The sequence below is a fragment of the Puma concolor genome, chromosome B1 (assembly GCF_028749965.1).
Source record: "Puma concolor isolate L17-30 chromosome B1, mPumCon1.1.hap2, whole genome shotgun sequence".
NCBI classification, from domain to species: Eukaryota; Metazoa; Chordata; class Mammalia; order Carnivora; family Felidae; genus Puma; species Puma concolor.
Genome location: NC_141670.1, coordinates 101,783,122 through 101,800,964, shown reverse-complemented (window position 1 = coordinate 101,800,964; position 17,843 = coordinate 101,783,122). Strand labels below are relative to the sequence as shown.

The 17,843-nt window shown below is 36.5% G+C and overlaps 1 long non-coding RNA gene across 1 annotated transcript in view; it reads left to right on the top strand.

Annotated features, from left to right (window-relative positions):
* Nucleotides 1–17,843, top strand: part of LOC147581779 (uncharacterized) — a 107,287-nt gene that overhangs the window by 14,029 nt on the left and 75,415 nt on the right. The gene's annotated exons all lie outside the window — the stretch shown is intronic.

Sequence of the window (17,843 nt, the reverse complement as noted above, 5' to 3'; positions counted from 1 at the left end):
ATCAATTATCTATGTGACCTTAAAGAATATACTTTTTATTATCTTAATCTGTGTCTACAAAACACCCAATTTGGGGTCAGTTCAATTAAAAAAAAAAAAAAAAAAAGGATTGAAATGAAGAGAAAAGACAATGAAGAGAAAATGAAGCCAAAGACCAGATGTGTGCCACTACATGGACAAAATAATTGATTAAGTGTTTGGATTTTTATTTTTATTTATTCTTTTATTAACTGGTTTGTGGTGGTGTATACATATGGGCAGAGTTTACTAATGTTCAAGAAAAAGTAATCTGCCTAGTGGGAGTTGTAGAATTAAATAAAAATTGAATGATGTCTGCAAAGGATATTATCCTTTGGGTGTGGTAATTATTAGGCCAGGTGGTTAATGTTTCCTTATTTTCTCAAGAGGTAGGAAAAGGTAAGACCTTTCAGTCTAGTAACAACCACATAAAATTACAAAGGGTACTGGCAGAGGTAGTGGGGGGCAGGGGAGGGAGGAGCTGGAGGAGAGGAAAACACAGTCATCTTATATGGTTTTTTGGTTAAAACTGGGAGAGATTTGTGGGTTTCACATCAGTCAACTTTCATTATTCTTGTTCTCATCTTCTTTGATTCACATGGTTTCAGTTTCTTTCCAAACGTCTTTGGTTCAAAACCTTATGGTCTTGAAACAGAGCAGTTGAAAAATGTTGACAAAAAGTTTTGGAAGCAACCACTGAATTTTGCACAACTTTACTAGCACTTATTTCTAGTGTGAAAGATGGTGCTACTCTATAATAAATGTGGGTTAGGAATATTTATGTCATTATTATGTAGCCAGTTAAACAGAGAAGTAAGACCATGATGTTATAGATGTTGCAGAAAATAAACTTATTGGAGAGCTAAAAAGTAGAGATTTTCTATGCATTTCTTAAGGGACAGGGGCATATTTTATTGTGTGGAAAATATGATTTCCCTGAACTGAGGGAGAGGTACTATATTGCATACCATTGACTCGTATTTGATATTGGATTTAAAAAATATTAACTTTAAAAGCTTAAGATACCATTTGAAGCCATAGTGAGATGAATCAGGAAAATTACTGAGAGATGGCATTGGTTTTTAAAAATAAATAGAAAGTTGGGGCACCTGGGTGGTTCAGTCGGTTGGGCATCCAACTCTTGATTTCATCTCAGGTCATGATTTTACGAGATTGAGCTCCAGGTTGGGCTTTGCACTGGCAGCACAGAGCCTGCTTGGGATTCTCCCTCTCCCGCTCTCTCTGCTCCTCCCTGCCTCGCACCGTCTCTGTCTCTCTCAAAATAAATAAATAAACCTAAAAAAAAATAAACAAAAAGTGTATTTTCTTGTGGAATCATAATTATATGGACAGCATAAGGGTAACCCTTTGGCGTATGTGTCTGCTAATCCTATCATAGATAATAAATTCATAATTCAATTAATCGCATGCATTATATATACTAACTCATTTAAGGAAAATGAACTATCATCATCATCCAGAGGTCTTTATGGGATGACTAAGGTGCTGGCTTTACAGTGTCAGTAAGCAGACTTTCTGCTTCTAGGAACTTTGAACTAAAATGAAAAAAAAAAAAAAGCCTTCTGAAAAAGAATAAGCAGACAAAAAGTAATCATGCAAGGCAAATACAGGATACAATGGAAACTAGATCATCACTCAAAGTTCATTAATAAATGCCCCCTGAAGGGAGAAAAACGAAAGAAAATGTATTCCTCACCAGACACCTTAATAAATAGTTTATATTCCCTCAATTAGAGTCAGATGAGGGGCATTAAGCAGAGACATCCAGAAGCAATAGGTACAGATGAAGGAGGAGATTTGCTCTCATCTAGGAGGGAATGGCACAGGAAATAGGGAGTAGGTCAGCTGGACAGACTGGAAGGTTTTCAGAAGGTAATTTTGGAAAGTTGGCTAAGCTGGGACTGTATTGTGGAGGACACGTTAGGACAAGCTAAGGCATGCTCACTTTTTAATACAGGTAAAGGAAACCTGAAATGATTTTGAGCAGAGGGTGACCCATCCAAGAGCTGTGAATGGCAGAGCAGACTGAGTGTGGAAAACACTGGGGCCACTTTGCCACATGGTGACAGGCAGGGCAAACTCAGCTTTGAAGGTGGCACTCTTTGAAGGCTCTGTATCAGTAAATTTTCCTCGAATAGTCTTGGCTGGTAGTGATTTTATTGATTTAATCATCAGTACTTCAGGATCACAAATATTTTCTCTGGTTTGCTGCCCATCTCAAAGCACCCGACTGTGTGAAATAAATGTTGAATAAATAAGACGTTAAGTGTTTAGAATTATGCTGACATTTAGTGACAGTTTGTGGTGACTTTTGAGGAAAAGCAAACAAGAGTATTCTTCTGCTCTTCTTCCTGTTAAAAACAATTTTTTGGAAGGAATAGGATTCCAGGAAGTCCTTGAAGTGAGGAAGGGTGACCATGTGTGATACTTTTGAAAGAGCAAAGATATTTATTTGCTCCCTCCATTTCTAGTCCACATGAGCCCTGCTCCTTCTTCCTGTCACACCATCTCCATTCCATTCAAACCACTTTCTTGAATATTCCTAATAAACTCATCTTTCCCCTTTCCTTGTTCTTCTTAAACCTCTCAAAGCATTTTGTACCACTTCACTTCCTCTTTTCTCTCTTAGCCACATTTCTCTGTGTCTCTGGATCATATTCCTCTTCTTACTTGCTGACAGGATCCTCAGTCATCAGCCCTCAGTGATCCTCCTATCATTAACATTGTCAAGTGATAAATAGTTCTAGAACTTTTAGAATCCTCAAATTTGCAATAACTGCTATAAGATATCATTTTCTTTATAAAAAATAATTTTTGGACTGACTGAGGCATTTGCTAAAACAAGTTAATGACTGGCTCTTACTTCCACATAAAATACAGGTGTTGGCTTCAATGCCACCCATTCGGGTAGGTATTCTCTGTAGGACAACGTCAGGCTCCTTGTTCCTCAGGGACCTCAGACTCCTCTTTTATAGCAGATATCTTGTTTGAAATTCATTACTTGTAACCCACTGAGGACATGAAGTGTGTCAAAGGTATTCACAACTGTCCCCCTAGGACGTAGCTCAGGCGTGTATTAGGAATTCAAAGAGTATTTTTTGTTGGTTAATTGACTAAATGATTGTTTTCAACAGTATGTATTTTACTTAATATTTCATCTAAGAGACATCATTTTCATAGATATCTTTGCTTTTATGTTATTTCCTCATTCACACATCTAGTTGACTTTCTCCTCCAGGCCATTTTTCTTTATAAAGAAATTTTTAAAAAATCGTTTTATGGGAATTACTTTGTGCAGAGGAGAAACCTAGAACAAATGCTCTTCTGAGGTGTGCATGTGAGGCTTCAGACCAGGCTCACAGACCACTTAATCTTCCATTTTTAGCAAAATTTCAAATCACCATGTGTCTCGGGCCTTCATCTTTATTAGCAAATGGCCAAAATCACAAATTTTAAGTAAGTCTACTTTTTTTCGTATTAAATGTCCCTTAGTCACATTTTCTCTCTAGGGAAAGTCAGTGGCTGCAACCCTCCCTCATTTGTGTGTCTCTAATTCAGTCCTTTCATGTGAATCCAGACCTATATCTAATTACAACAGGATGTCTACTTTGACTTGTGAAGTTTAGCACCTAGGGATTGTAGCTTACTGTTGACATGGTATAGGGTGGTGTGAGAACTGCCTTCTATACCTGGCACTGCCGTTAACCCTCTAGTGAATTTGAATGGTCATTTGACTTCTCTAGGCTTTCCTGAGAAACCCTGAAGACTCCTAAAACATAGTTTCTCTAACTAACCTGCTGAAAGAATTCTGATCTCTGTTTAATATTTTCACTTGCTTTGTGGTTCTATCTCTACCAATCCAACATGGTAATAAACCAAAGTGTGGAGGGAACTTTGGCCCTGGCAGAACCAAGCAAAACGGAGATAATTCTCAGATTTATGAAAGCTGGTGCTACTGCTGGAAGCCTTCCATAGTTTGCTTCTCTTCCGCTCAGGTCTCTTAAGAGATCAGCCTCGTTAAAGCTGATTGAACTAATTGAACATGAGTAAAGGAAAAATGAAATCCAACTGCTTTCCTCTCTAAGCCCACAAAAGAAACAGTAGTAACTGGGTCTCTTTGGAGAAGGGCAAGGTCAATCTCTGATGTGCTCAGAGGTTGGGTGAAGTTTAGGGGCAGCGAGGGGCTTCAATGGTCACTTGAGGGATTTTCTTTCAAAATGTGGCATGAGCTTCCTTAAGCCTCCTTTATAGGAACAGAACACCCAAGAGAGCTGAGAACACAAAGGAGATGATAGTACCACACTGGGCAGCGGAATATCTATTTTCTTGGTGAGGTACACAGAACGGGGAGATTTATGCTCTAGTCAAGTTTCTTCCTTTCATGCTTGGAGGGAAACTCAATATTCCATATTCATGGTCTTTGACATAACATTTTGTTAGGGTGGTCAAAAGGGATTTATACTATTTGTTGCAAAAATATCACAGTGTTATTTTTATAAGAATCAAGCAGAGTGGGGATGGGAATGAGAATCTTAGGTGCCACCTGGTTTTCACACTTTTGGTGAAGTAAAATTTAATTGAGTTTTCAAAGGCAGGAAAATATTCTGTTGCTGGGAAATATAGCATAAAGAATTTCTGCAAGCTTCCTCTGGGTTTTTCTTGCAAGTTTTAAATGAGAATTTTCTGCCAATTTTCTAGCAGAAGCGGAGGAGACATAGCAGTTCTGCTGGTGGTTTTGATTATGGATTGTCTATATGGCATCAATAAAAATAACTAGACCTAGGTCTGATGGGCACTGAACTTGCTTAAAATGCTAATAAAAATTATAAGGGAAGGGAATCAATCTTAAATTTTAAATATTTTTTCTTATAATACATATGGAAAGACTATTTCTCAGTACTTTAGTGTTAAAAGTACAATAACTGGAGAAGAATATGTTCTCTTCAAAGTGCCAATAAAAATGCAAAATGTCATTTTCCAGTGCAATTCGGCCTGAAATCAACCTGTTTTATGGTAATTATGGGCTCTGGCACCAGAACATAGCAGAGCTTTAGGAAGATTGAATAAGTGATTGAGTCCAACCTACTTAAATATGAAACATATGAAATGATTTGTGTAAAGCAAAAACCAGAGAGCACTGTCACCCTCCCCACCCCAACCTATGCATCAAGCTTCATTAGTGCTGTGTGGTAGTCATATCAGCATGAGGGAGTGGGTGAGAAAAACATTTTCAGGATAATAGAAATAGCGCAGGAAAATCCTTTCGAGGTGGAAGGGAAGTTTCTTATAAAGGCAGAAACTGTGAGAAAGAGATAATGATGCTCAAAGTGGGTGAAAAGTGCCTTTCGTTGGCAAGATTCTGCTATATCACTATGAAAGGAAAACCATATATATTTCTCATAACCACTGTGGTGTCAGGTGTAGCTACCCAATAATGCATCGCCATAAGCCATATGGCAGCGTATCACGAGGTGGCTACTCAAGACAAGAGAAATGTGGCAACACTTCTCACTTTGCTCCCTTTTTCTGGCATAAACTGAGCTCCTCGTCATACAGGTGTCCTGAAATAGGTATTACCTTAGATTGGTTTTCATCGGGAAAATGGGAGGAAAATAAAAATATTTAAATTATATGGTGTTCAGGTACCCACACTATAGACCCAAATAAAGTCGTGGCTGAATCTTCTTAGTTTTTTTTTTTTAATCAAAAGTATAATATATATGTTTAAAGAATCCATTTTTTTCTGTGAATTTTGTCACTGGAAACCATCAACCCCCTCCACTCTTCTCTGTTTTTTTTTTTTTTTTTCCCTTCTCAGAGGCTATTGTTTTCAACAAAGTGAGCCTATCCTTTGTACTAATTCCAACGTCTTCAAATGCTAGGTTCCTACTGCTGGTTGTTAATATTTCTGGTTTTGGCATTGAGGCTCCTTCCCTCTGAGAGGAAGGAGACTTTAGTTCTCACAGACCCCTATCCCATGCACACACCCCTGAGATCCTACATTTTGAGGGTATAAAATTTTTGCTTACATAAGTATTGGAAGTTTATGTTTTTATGATCAGATAAATACTATTTCCAACTAAGCCATGCAGGTTTTTTAAAATGATTACTCTTTCCTTCTTGCATAACGTATTATTTTCCTTGGCGTTAATAATTGTCTTGGTGGTTTCCTGTTTGTGTATTTGATTGGTATTCTGTAGTCTTATCAATTGCAAACTCTAGGTCATTTTTAAAATTCTCCTTTCAGTACCTTGTAACATATAAAATATTCGGTAGAATTTGTCTTATTGGAGAATTTCTCTGGGCCTGTGACACTGCACTTTTCTTTTGATCACTCATCATTATAAAAGTGAATTCTCTTTGATTGTTTAGGATGTTAGACCTCTTGTTTCCTGGAACCACATCTCCCTCTTTCTTACTTTGCTCTCTTTTTTTGGTTACCACAATTTCTGGTACTTGTTTCACAAAGGGTGCATGAAATGTACATCTGTTGAGACCTTGTATGTTTGAAAAAAATTTTTTTCACACATTAATCTCAGATGTACAACATAATGATTTGATAATTGTATATATTGAGAAGTGAGTCAATAAGTCTAGTTAACATCTGTCACCATACATAGTTAACAAGAATTTTTTTCTTGTGATGAAAACATTCAAGATTTGCTTTCTTAGCAACTTTCAAATATGCAGTATAGTATTATTAACTATAGTTGCAATGGTGTACATTACATCCTCATGACGTATGTATTTTATAACTGGAAGTCTGTACTTTTTGACTCCCTCTTCACACATTTTGCCCATCCCCCAGTCCCTGCGTCTGGTAACCACAAATCTGTTCTCTGTATCTATACTCATTTTTTTTTTTTTATTTGATTCACATGTGAGTGAGATCATAAGGTATTTGCCTTTCTCTGTCTGACTTACTTGATCTAGCACAATGCCTTCAGGGTCCATCCATGTTGTTGCCAATGGCAAGATTTCATTCTTTTTTTTTATGGCTGAATAATATTGTAGTGTGTATACCACATTTTGTTTGTCCATTCATCCATCAGGCCACACTTGGGTTGTTTTCATAGCCTGACTGTGGTAAATAATGGTGCAGTGAACATGGGGGTGCATGTAACTTTTCAAGTTAGTGTTTTTATTTTCTTTGGGTAAATATCCACAAGTAGAATTGCTGAGTCATGTGGTAGTTCTATTTTTAATTCTTTGAGGAATGTCCATACTGTTTTCCATAGTGGCTGAACAAGTATACATTCATAAGTGTTCCTTTTTCTCTACATTTTTGCCAACACTTGTTATTTTTTGTCTTTTTAATAATAGCTGCTGTAACAAGTGTGAGGTAATATCTCATTGTGGTTTTAATCTGCATTTCCTTGATGATTAGTGATATTGTATCTTTCATGTACTGTTAGCCATCTGTATGTCTTAAAATATTTTTATTTTATCCTCATTCTTTCTTGGGAGTTTGGCATAGAACTCTAGTTTGAAAATAATCATCTTTCAGAAATTGTATGTCCTTGTTCCATTTCCTTTTTTGCTTCTAATGTTTATAATAGAGAATTCTGATGCTATTATAACTCCTGATTCTTTATTTTTGACATGTTCCTTTCCCCTCATTGCTCTGAATTGTTGTCCTTAGTATGCTAAAGATTTACGACAATATGTCTGTATGTTTGTTGGGCATGCAGAAGAATATTTTAATCTGAAAAATCGCGCCCTTTATTTTTGGCACATTTTCTTTGTTCTTTATTTCTAAAACTACTATTAGTTGGACGGTGGTTCTCTTGGACTGCTTCTTCGATTTTCTTATTTTTTCCCTTATTCTCTCAGAGTCTCTCTATCTCTTATATTTATTTAAAATTTTATTTTTCTGGGGGCGCCTGGGTGGCTCAGTCGGTTAAGCGGCCGACTTCGGCTCAGGTCATGATTTCGCGTGTGTGAGTTCGAGCCCCGAGTCGGGCTTTGTGCTGACAGCTCAGAGCCTGGAGCCTGTTTCGGATTCTGTGTCTCCCTCTCTCTGACCCTCCCCCGTTCATGCTCTGTCTCTGTCTCAAAAACAAGTAAACGTTAAAATTTTTTTTTTTTAATTTATTTTTCTGGGATATTTTCTCAACTTTATACCCTAACACATCTATTGCTTTTCATTTCTACTAATAGATTTTAAAAAATTACCAGAGTTCTTTTGGGTTCTATTGGCATCTCTGTTTAAACTGTTTTTGTTTCATAGATAAAACATCTTTTCTTGTGTTTCTGAAGGTATCAATGGTTTTGCAGTTTTCTTTTGCTACTTGTATGGTTACTGTTTTTCCAAGCTTCTTCCTCCACTCCCCCACCCCATTTGTATGTGTCTGCATCTTTCATGATAGAGATCTTCCTCAAAAGTCTGATGATCTTTGGTTGTTCATATTAATAGTGGGGCACTAAAGCCGATTGGAAATTTTGGTTTCTCTAACATGATATTCTAGGGACCAGAACAAACCCTTCCTCTGAAAACAACTTAAAAGGCTGGATTAAAATGTTCTGGAATGCATTCATATGCTAACACCATAAGAGGGTATTCTGAGTGGTACTGAGTGAAAGCAGGAACTCAGAGGTAAGCACAGAAGTAAAGATAGCTTTCACCTTGATGATACTTACTGAACCTGAGTTCAGAGGATAGAGGTCAAAGCCCAGGGCCTACCCAAGTTGCCTGCAAGGAGGGGTACCCATAAAGTTGAGATGCTAAGGGGTGCACCATCTGAATGAGGATGAAAACAAGCTTCCTTTTTTCCTCCATTTTTAAATGAGAACCCCAGGAAAATTGGTCTCAAACACTGATGCTGGGTAGGGGAAAAAATAATCTCTGAGAATTTGTAACCACAATCAACTCTTGTGCAAATATGTAGCCTGAATATACACTAGCTAGGGGAAATTATATCTTCTGAGAAAATAACTGTCAACCTAGAATTCTGTATCCAGTAAAAACTATCATTCAAAAGTGAAGATAAAATAAAAACATTTTTAAAGAAAGCTGATAAGAGTCTCTTTACAATACAGTTAAATACAAACAGAACATTTATAAAAACTGCCACACATTGGGCTATAAAACAAGTTTCAATAAGTTTTAAAGCTGGATGCTGTCCAGATCACATTCTCTGACAACCAAACAATTGTTAGAAACTGATAGCAAAAATGTAACAAGAAAACTCCATATTTTTAAAAATAAAGAAAGATACTTCTGAATACTTTATGAGTCAAATAAAAAGTCATGATGGATTTTAGAAATTATCAAGGACTAAACATTGTAAAAATACAACATATAAAATATTGTGACATTCTTGCTACTTAGTAAGATGTTTATAGTCTTAAATGCTTTTATTATAAAAGAAGGGATAAAATTAATGAATACAGTTCCATCTCAAGAAGTTAGAGAAATAGTAGCAAAATAGCCCCAAAGAAAACAGGAGACAGGAAGTAATACCACAAAAATATACATGGAACAGTAGATAAAATTCAATAGGGAACATTAATAAAGTAAATGTCTCATTTTTTTTTCAGAGACTAAAATGTCAAATATCTGGTTGGGTTAATTAAGGCAAAAAGGAGAGAAGGCACAAATATCCAATAATAAGTATAAAAAGGGCAATGAGTTTCTGATATAAATGACAATAATAAAAAGCTATTCTCAAGAATTTTATGCCAAAAATTTTGAAAACTTAGATAAAGTGGCTAAATGCACTAAAAACTGAGTCAAGAAGAGATAGAAAACTGGAATAATATCATAACCATTAAAGGTATCAAAAGATATCATTAAAGATATCAAACAAATATCTAAAAAATCTTCCTACAAAGGAATCACAAGGACCTTTTTATTTAAAAAAAATTAATGTTTATTTATTCTTGGGAGAGAGAGAGAGAGAAAGAGAGAGTGTGTGAGCGGGAAAGGGACAGATTGAGAGAGGGAGATACAGAATCTGAAGCAGGCTCCAGGCTCTGAGCTGTCAGCACAGAGCCCGACGAGGGGCTCCAACTCATGAACTATAAGATCATGACCTGAGCTGAAGTCAGCCACTTAACTGACTGAGCCACCCAGGTGCCCCCTCACAAGGATCTTTTTAAATTGAAGAATTCTGGCAAACGGAGCACTAGTAATTCCAATATTGTGCAAATTATTCCAAGGCATATAAAAAGTAGGAAATCAGTTACTTGTTTTATGACTGTAGCATAACCCTGGCAAGAAAAACTTAACAAAGAGAGAATAAAGAATAAAAATGACTCATCAGACTCATTCATGAAATATATAGTAGATTTAATTTTTTTTTTTTAATTTTTATTTATTTTTGAGAGAGAGAGAGAGAGGGAGAAAGTGAGCTAGCAAGGGAGGGGCAGAGAGAGAGAGAGAGAGAGAGACAGACAGAAAGACAGAGGATCTGAAGTGGGCTCTTGTGCTGACAGCAGAAAGCACAATGCAGGGCTCAAACTCCTAAACCATGAGCTTAAGACCTGAGCCAAAGTTGGACACTTAACTGACTGAGTGGCACAGTGTCCTACATACTAAATTATTATTATTTTTTTTAATTTTCTTTTTAATTTTTTTTCAACGTTTATTTTTTTGGGGGACAGAGAGAGACAGAGCATGAACGGGCGAGGGGCAGAGAGAGAGGGAGACACAGAATCGGAAACAGGCTCCAGGCTCTGAGCCATCAGCCCAGAGCCCGACGCGGGGCTCGAACTCACGGACCGCGAGATCGTGACCTGGCTGAAGTCGGACGCTTAACCGACTTCGCCACCCAGGCGCCCCCATACTAAATTATTAAGCCAAACATTAGTAAGCAAACTCCAATGATGTATTAGAAAAAACTTCATGACCAAGTTGGGATTTTTTCCATGAGTATAAATTTGGTTTAGTATTAGAAAATCAATTAGTGTCTAACAGATTGAAGAAAAAAATCATATAATCATTTCAATGAGAATGAAAATGCATTTGATAAAATTCAACATCCAGTTATGGCCAAAAAAACCTCTTAGCAAATTGGGAATTGAAGGCATATTCCTGAGAAAGGGTGTCTGAAAAAAGACTGTACTAAATATAATGGTAAATGGTGAAATATTGAAACCATCTTCAATACTTTAGGAATAAAATGAGAATGTTTTAACATTGTACTGGTAACCTTAGTTTATTAAGGCAAGAAAAAAGAAATAAATTTTATAAAGATAGGAAGGAGGAAAGAAAACTGCTATTATTCGAAGATGATCTAATTGTATACCTAGTCAATTACGAAGAATCCAACAGCTAAATTGTCAGTTTCAGGGGCGTCTGGGTGGCTCAGTCGGTTAGCGTCTACCTTCCACTCAGGTCATGATCTCAAAGTATGTGAATTCAAGCCCCACCTCGGGTTCTGTGCTGAAGGCTCAGAGCCTGGAGCCTGTTTCGGATTCTGTGTCTCCCTCTTTCTCTGCCCCTCTCCCACTCGGGCTGTCTTTATCTCAAAAATAAATAAACATAAAAATTTTAATTGTCAGTTTTATAAGAAAGCATCTCAGAATTGTTTTTCTATAAATGAACAACAAGCATTTAACAAGTGGAATTTTAAAATGTCATTTACAGGAGTGTGAAAGTATCAAGTACCTAGCAATGAATCTTAAAAACTTTATGTGAGATCTTTATGAAAAAAATAAATTGAAATACAAAATATCTCAATAACATGAGACAGTTATGCTCAAGGATTGGAAGCATCAACCTTCCAATAGGTTTCTTTCTTTCTTTTTTTTTTTTGAAATCTGACAAGCTGATTTTATTTTATTTGATTTATTTATTTATTTATTTTTAAATGTTTATTTATTTTTGAAAGAGAAAGAGACAAAGCACGAGCAGGGGAGGGGCAGAGAGAAAGGGAAACAGAATCCAAAGTAGGTTCCAGGTTCTGAGCTGACAGCACAGAGCCCAATGCGGGGCTCAAACTCACGCACTGTGAGATCATGACCTGAGCCTGATTTTAATATTTGTGTACAAGTGCTAGGGTCCATAAAGGCCCAGATATTTTTGATAAAGAATAATGTACAGTGATTTGCTTTACTACATACCAAGTGTACTGTAGTAGAAAAATTAGTTTGTTATCACCATAAAAACAAGCAGACCAGTGGAACAATACAAAAGAGCTCATAAGTAGACCCATCTATACATGGATACTTGATTCATGATGACCTTTCCTTAGTAGGAAGAGGTTATAGTTTTTGTAATTCGGCTGACATGATTGGTTATCAAAGTGAAAATTATGGAATTGGAATATTACCTCACACTATTCATAAAAATCACTTCCAGATAGATAAAATATCTCAACATTTAAAACTTTTAGAAGAAATATAGGAAATTCTCTCCTTTTTGCTCTTTTTTTTTTCTCATCATCTTTCTGAAAGGATATTTTCTATGAGTGTAGAATTCTGGGCCTGGTCTTTTTTGTCATAATTTTGAATCTATTCCATTGTTTCTGTTGAGACTTTAGTTTTCATTCCAATTGTTATTTGAAGGTATTGTGTTTTATTTCTTTGTTTGCTTTAAACTTTTCTAGGATGATGTTATCTTTCTCCTAAAAGTACTTACAGTTTCTTCTTCTAGGCATCTGTAGCCACTAGCATTCCAGTATCATCTCAATTCAGTTTTAGAAATTGGAATTGTGTGCAAGTTAACTTTAGTTCCTATGATACCCTGTTTACTTCTGACCACCCTACTTCTTAAGATAAACTCCTTCAGCAATCCAGTCACCAAGAGGGAGATTCACTAGAATCCATGCCCCTTTGATCACTAAGAATTTGAATATTTGTCTTCTTAGCCCTTCCATAGTGTCAGAAATAGTCCCATCTCCATATTCCGATCACTTATTTTGAGTATGTTAGTAAAGCTTTTGTGCTTATTGCCATATACCTCACATGTTAGCCTTTTTCTCTTCAAGTTTTTATATTTATTTAATTTAATTTATTTATTTAGCACAAGTTGGGGAGGGGCAGAGAGAGAGAGAGAGAAAGAGAGAGAGACAGAGACAGAGAGACAGAGAGAGAGGGATTGAGAACACCAAGCAGACTCCATCCCCAGTGCAGAGCCCAATGCAGGGCTCGATCCTATGACCATGGGATCATGACCTGAGCTGAAATTAAGAGTTGGAGGCTTACCCAACTGAGCCACTCAGGCGCCTCTTCAAGTTTTTATTTAAATTCCAGTTAATTAACGTCACACATTAGTCTTTAAAACATTTCTTTCTCAATTTTGACACTCAGACATATTACTGTGTGATTTTTTTTGGGCCACATATTACATTATTTAGTGTCTTGTTGACTATTCCGTGCTAGTCAAACATTTGCAGTTTTAGTTTCTTCATTTTTACTAAAATAAATAATACTACATTAAACCTTAAAATTAAAAAAAAATCCTATCTCTTCACTCTTTTTCTTGGATAGACTTTTAGAAGTATATTAATGAATATTGTAGAGATCATGACACACGTTGTCAGTTTGCTTTGCAGGAACGTTTTATTAATTTGTAGCCCAGACCAGCAGAGCATGGGAGTGTCAGTCCCACCATACATATACCAGCATTTGAAATGTTTTGGCCAATCTAACAGGCTAATATAAGAGACACAAAAGCCTCTTGTTTCACTGTAATTTTCTTTTCTCTGATTATTAATGAGATTGAATACTTTTTCATAAGTTTATGAACTATTTGAGTTTTCCCTTACGTGGAAACCCTCTTTATGTCCATTGCTCTTTTTGTTTTTTGTTTTGTTTCTGTTATGATGTTTGCATTTCTCATGTTCTGATTTTCTAATGGGGAATATAGCTACCAGATCGTTTCTTAATAGCACAGTCTCCTTCCCCTACTGGGTAAACATATTTCTCTAAGACAGCATACCAACTATAGGGGGAAACAAGTGACTATTTTTACTTCCACTGCAATTAATGGTAGGACAGTTTTCTGTGTCACAATATTTTCTAATTATGCTGTGCTACCTAGGTCAGAGTCAGGAGTTTGGGTTTGCAGTTTGAGGAGAGTTACAGAAAGTACCTTTCAATCATACCAACTTTTCCCATCATTAAAAACTTTCAATTGTTAATCCACATTCTTTGAATATCCTCTTAACTACTTAGAACAAACCTGCATGGTCTGACCCCAGCTCACCCTCTCCAACCCTACCCGGAGTCACGCTCTTTGCTTACATGACAAACCTTTGCTTAATAGCATAGGTTTTCATTCAGTTCCTAACACACTTCTTTTCAGGCTCAAGGCCTTTGCACATGCAATTCCTGATGCCTGCAATGTCCTTTCTTCTTACTTACCCTTTGCTGAGCAAACTCCTCATATCAAATCTCAAATTAAGCATCACTTCCCTCCTGCTTCCGTTTTCTCCTTCTTGGCTATTTCTTAATGATCATATATTTATTCGTGATACTTTTCATTTAATGAGCGCCTCTTCCCCTGAAACTGGGTCTAGGCTCCATCAGGGAGGGGCAGCTTTTGTTTTGTTCTCTACATAGTTTTTTGTTATTTCGAACATTTGAATAGTTTACTTTGAACATGTTAGACGTCCAATAAATGGATAACTACATTACTGACTAGCTGATTGAGTTAAAAGATAGAACCTTTAGGACACAACTACTTAATTTTGGGTCTGGAAGCCAGTCAGAGCCCCAATTATATCCCAACCATTATTCTTTCCACCAAGAAATTAGTACTTATTTATACACAAAGTAAAATATTCAGAAATATTTTAAAGTTTTCTCTTTAACTTGTACTTTTGTTAGTAACATGTATTAGAGGTGTACATTTTGCTATGTGTAATTTTCTCTTGAGGATTAGATTCAAGTCTCTCTCTTCTACATTAATAAATTCCTTTCTTACATGGACCAGAATCCAGTCACTTTTCTGCCTTTTTTGTGGTTTCTGGAATGGATTGTATTATATTTGCTATTTCTTGTTTGACTAAATATCTGGTTTCTTAAGAGTTCATTGAGATTGATATGCCAGTCTACAGACTCTTCTGAATAGACACAGAGGGGCACCTGGCTGGCTCAGTCAGCAGAGCATCTGATTCTTGATCTCAGGGTCATGAAAAAAAAAAAAAAAAAAAAGAAATAGACTCAGGGATTGAATTTACCTTTAAGAAAACCATTTTGCTAAGGGCCATCACTAACAAATGTTTACTTTCTCTTGCTCTTTCTCTTTGTTACTAGTGAAGAAATAACCTATGTGGACAGTTACACATCATTCTTAGATGAAATCTCTTGAACTGACTAGAAATTGTGTCGCTGGATATTTTTCCTTTTCTTTCGGACCAAATCAAGGAGCTATGGCTCTTTCTGTGCTATTGTGATTTGCTTATAGGCAGCAATACAGCAGCTTAACTGTTGATTTCGTTTAAATCCAAAGATCATTTCTAGTCAGTTTTCCTTTTTTGGCAATTCAGTTTTTCTAAGAAGCAGGAACTCACATACATTGGTTAGTATGTAAGATACGCAAAAATCAATAATTCAAATTTTGGTTTTCTATTCAATCACTGGGGATAACATAGGCCTATTTTATGAATATACACAAATGCAGCAAGGTCCCCCAGTTTTTCATGCATAATCATTCAGAACATTTGCTATTGGGGAATAAGTTTTGTTGGCTAAATCTGGTCCTAAGATCTCTGAATTTTGGGAAAAATAGGGAGAAAAACTAATAAAACCAGGCATCCTTTAATAAATAGGAGAGGGGCAGGAAAAAGTTTCAGTGCCTCTTTTTGATGGTTGTTGATAGTAAGCAATTAGGAATGATTGCCAAGTATGTATGAAATATTGATGAAGGCAGTAAGGGGGCAGATCATTTCTTTTTGGACAATTTCTACATAAAAAGAATATAGTTTTCCTTTTGCTATTTCTTTAAGAGGCTGAATAAATAAATAAAGCATTTAAAAATTTTGGTTGCTGGACTGTTTTCACCAAAATGATACTATATTGAGATGTTATAAGGTACCCTAAGTTTATTTGGGTAACATATGTTTAATATGATGGTTATAATCCTGTCTTTTTCTAAAGTCCTGTGGCGGTATACAGATCTTTAGATATATAGCTTGGAGCTTAGAACCTACTTACTCAAGTGTGAGAATTCATGCTATGTTAACATCACTAATGACCTCTTATTTTTATGTCTGAGATAAATGTGCCATTAGCTCACAGACACAGCATCTGTTACAGCTTCTTCCAGTATCCAATAATGGCTTCATATTTTCAGGATCCTAAATCAGACCTTAGTTAGGTTTATGCCAAAATTTGTCGGTTGTGGCTGGCTTTGGTTACATCTTTGATCACCATTATATTCGCATAATTTGGACTGAACTAATGGAGTGAGTGATTGAATAGTGTGCTAGATATGCCTCTCCCTATAAGAGGCTGAAGTAAGAAATTAAAAGGCCAAGTGGTGGTCAGAAGTGGGTGTGAATTAGGTAAATGCTGGTGGTGGTAGTGGTGGTATGGGTGGTGGTAAGGTGGCAGAGACTGCAGAAGGCAGTGGGGTTTGCATTTGGCCTGTCCATCATACAGGGTGAGAAATCCTCAGGATGTCCTGTGGCTTACCATGACCCAGGGTCTATGTTTTAGCACACCTTTGACATGTGATCTCCAGGGAGTCTGCTCTGTCTCTGGAATTTTGCTCAGTAGGATTCTGGATGCCAACCAGATTTTGCCAACTAGATGCACTTTTGTGATGTTTGGAAGAGAGGAAGTCAGGCAGAAGTCATTTTGCTACTCTAATGGCAATCAAGGTTATGGAAACATGAATGCCAGGAGGAACTTTAAGTTGCTGGAATCAGTTTTCCTGGGTCTACTGGTTTGTGAGATTGAAATAAATAGGCAGTCTACTGAGCCCCTACTTGACCTGTACAACTTAAAGGTTGATGTTGCAGTGGTTGTACAGATGCACTCAGTGTCTTAGTGTTTGGTCACCAATTTCATGAGTTATTGAGAGGCAGTTGCTGAGGCTCTCTGGTTTCTAGAGTATAGCCATGGTGATATGTTTTTAGATTCTATGTTTCCAGAGGCAGACTCCTAACTCTTGATGTTCTAGGCATTCCAATGATTTTGAAAGCAGATTATTTCTTGAATTAAATGTCTCATTGTTTATAATAGCTAGAATATTTTTTGTTTCTTGGGTTGAACCTCCATGGATACAATATTTAACACTAGGAGTGGGGTTATGGAAATTGGCCTTTACTGGCAGGAAATTGGTATTTGTTACCTGATCTGGTTGGATATGAATGCAGTTACTATCTGGGTACCATGGAAAAATGAAATACTATTAGTTCATGGCATGTAGTAGCAAAAACAAAAAACAAACAAACAAAAAAAACCAAAAAACAAAAAACCCACAACAAAGCAAAACAAAAAACAAACAAACAAAAAGTACGTAAAATATCATTGTGATATCCTTGAACCAGGTGTTCTATTAAATGTGTGTTTTGTCAGACCAAGTATTTATTGTTATGTTACTAGAGTTATTAGTAACATAACTAGAGTATGTTATTAGAGTACTAATTAAAAATTCAAGATGAGGTAGGGTACTTGCTTCTGGCTATGCTGGAGAATGTTGAGGAAAACAGTGGCAAGCTGAAGGTTCTAAATTCTTGGCTCAAGAACCTGGGTCCAGGGATCTTCTTTGACTGTTCTAAATAAATCTCTGATCTTGTAGTTGAAAGGCTAACATAGCCGAGAAAAGGAGTCTGAGCCTGTGGGTTCCAGTATGAGATGAATCCATATTCTTGCCAGATCTCTTATATAAGAACATAAAATATTGATAG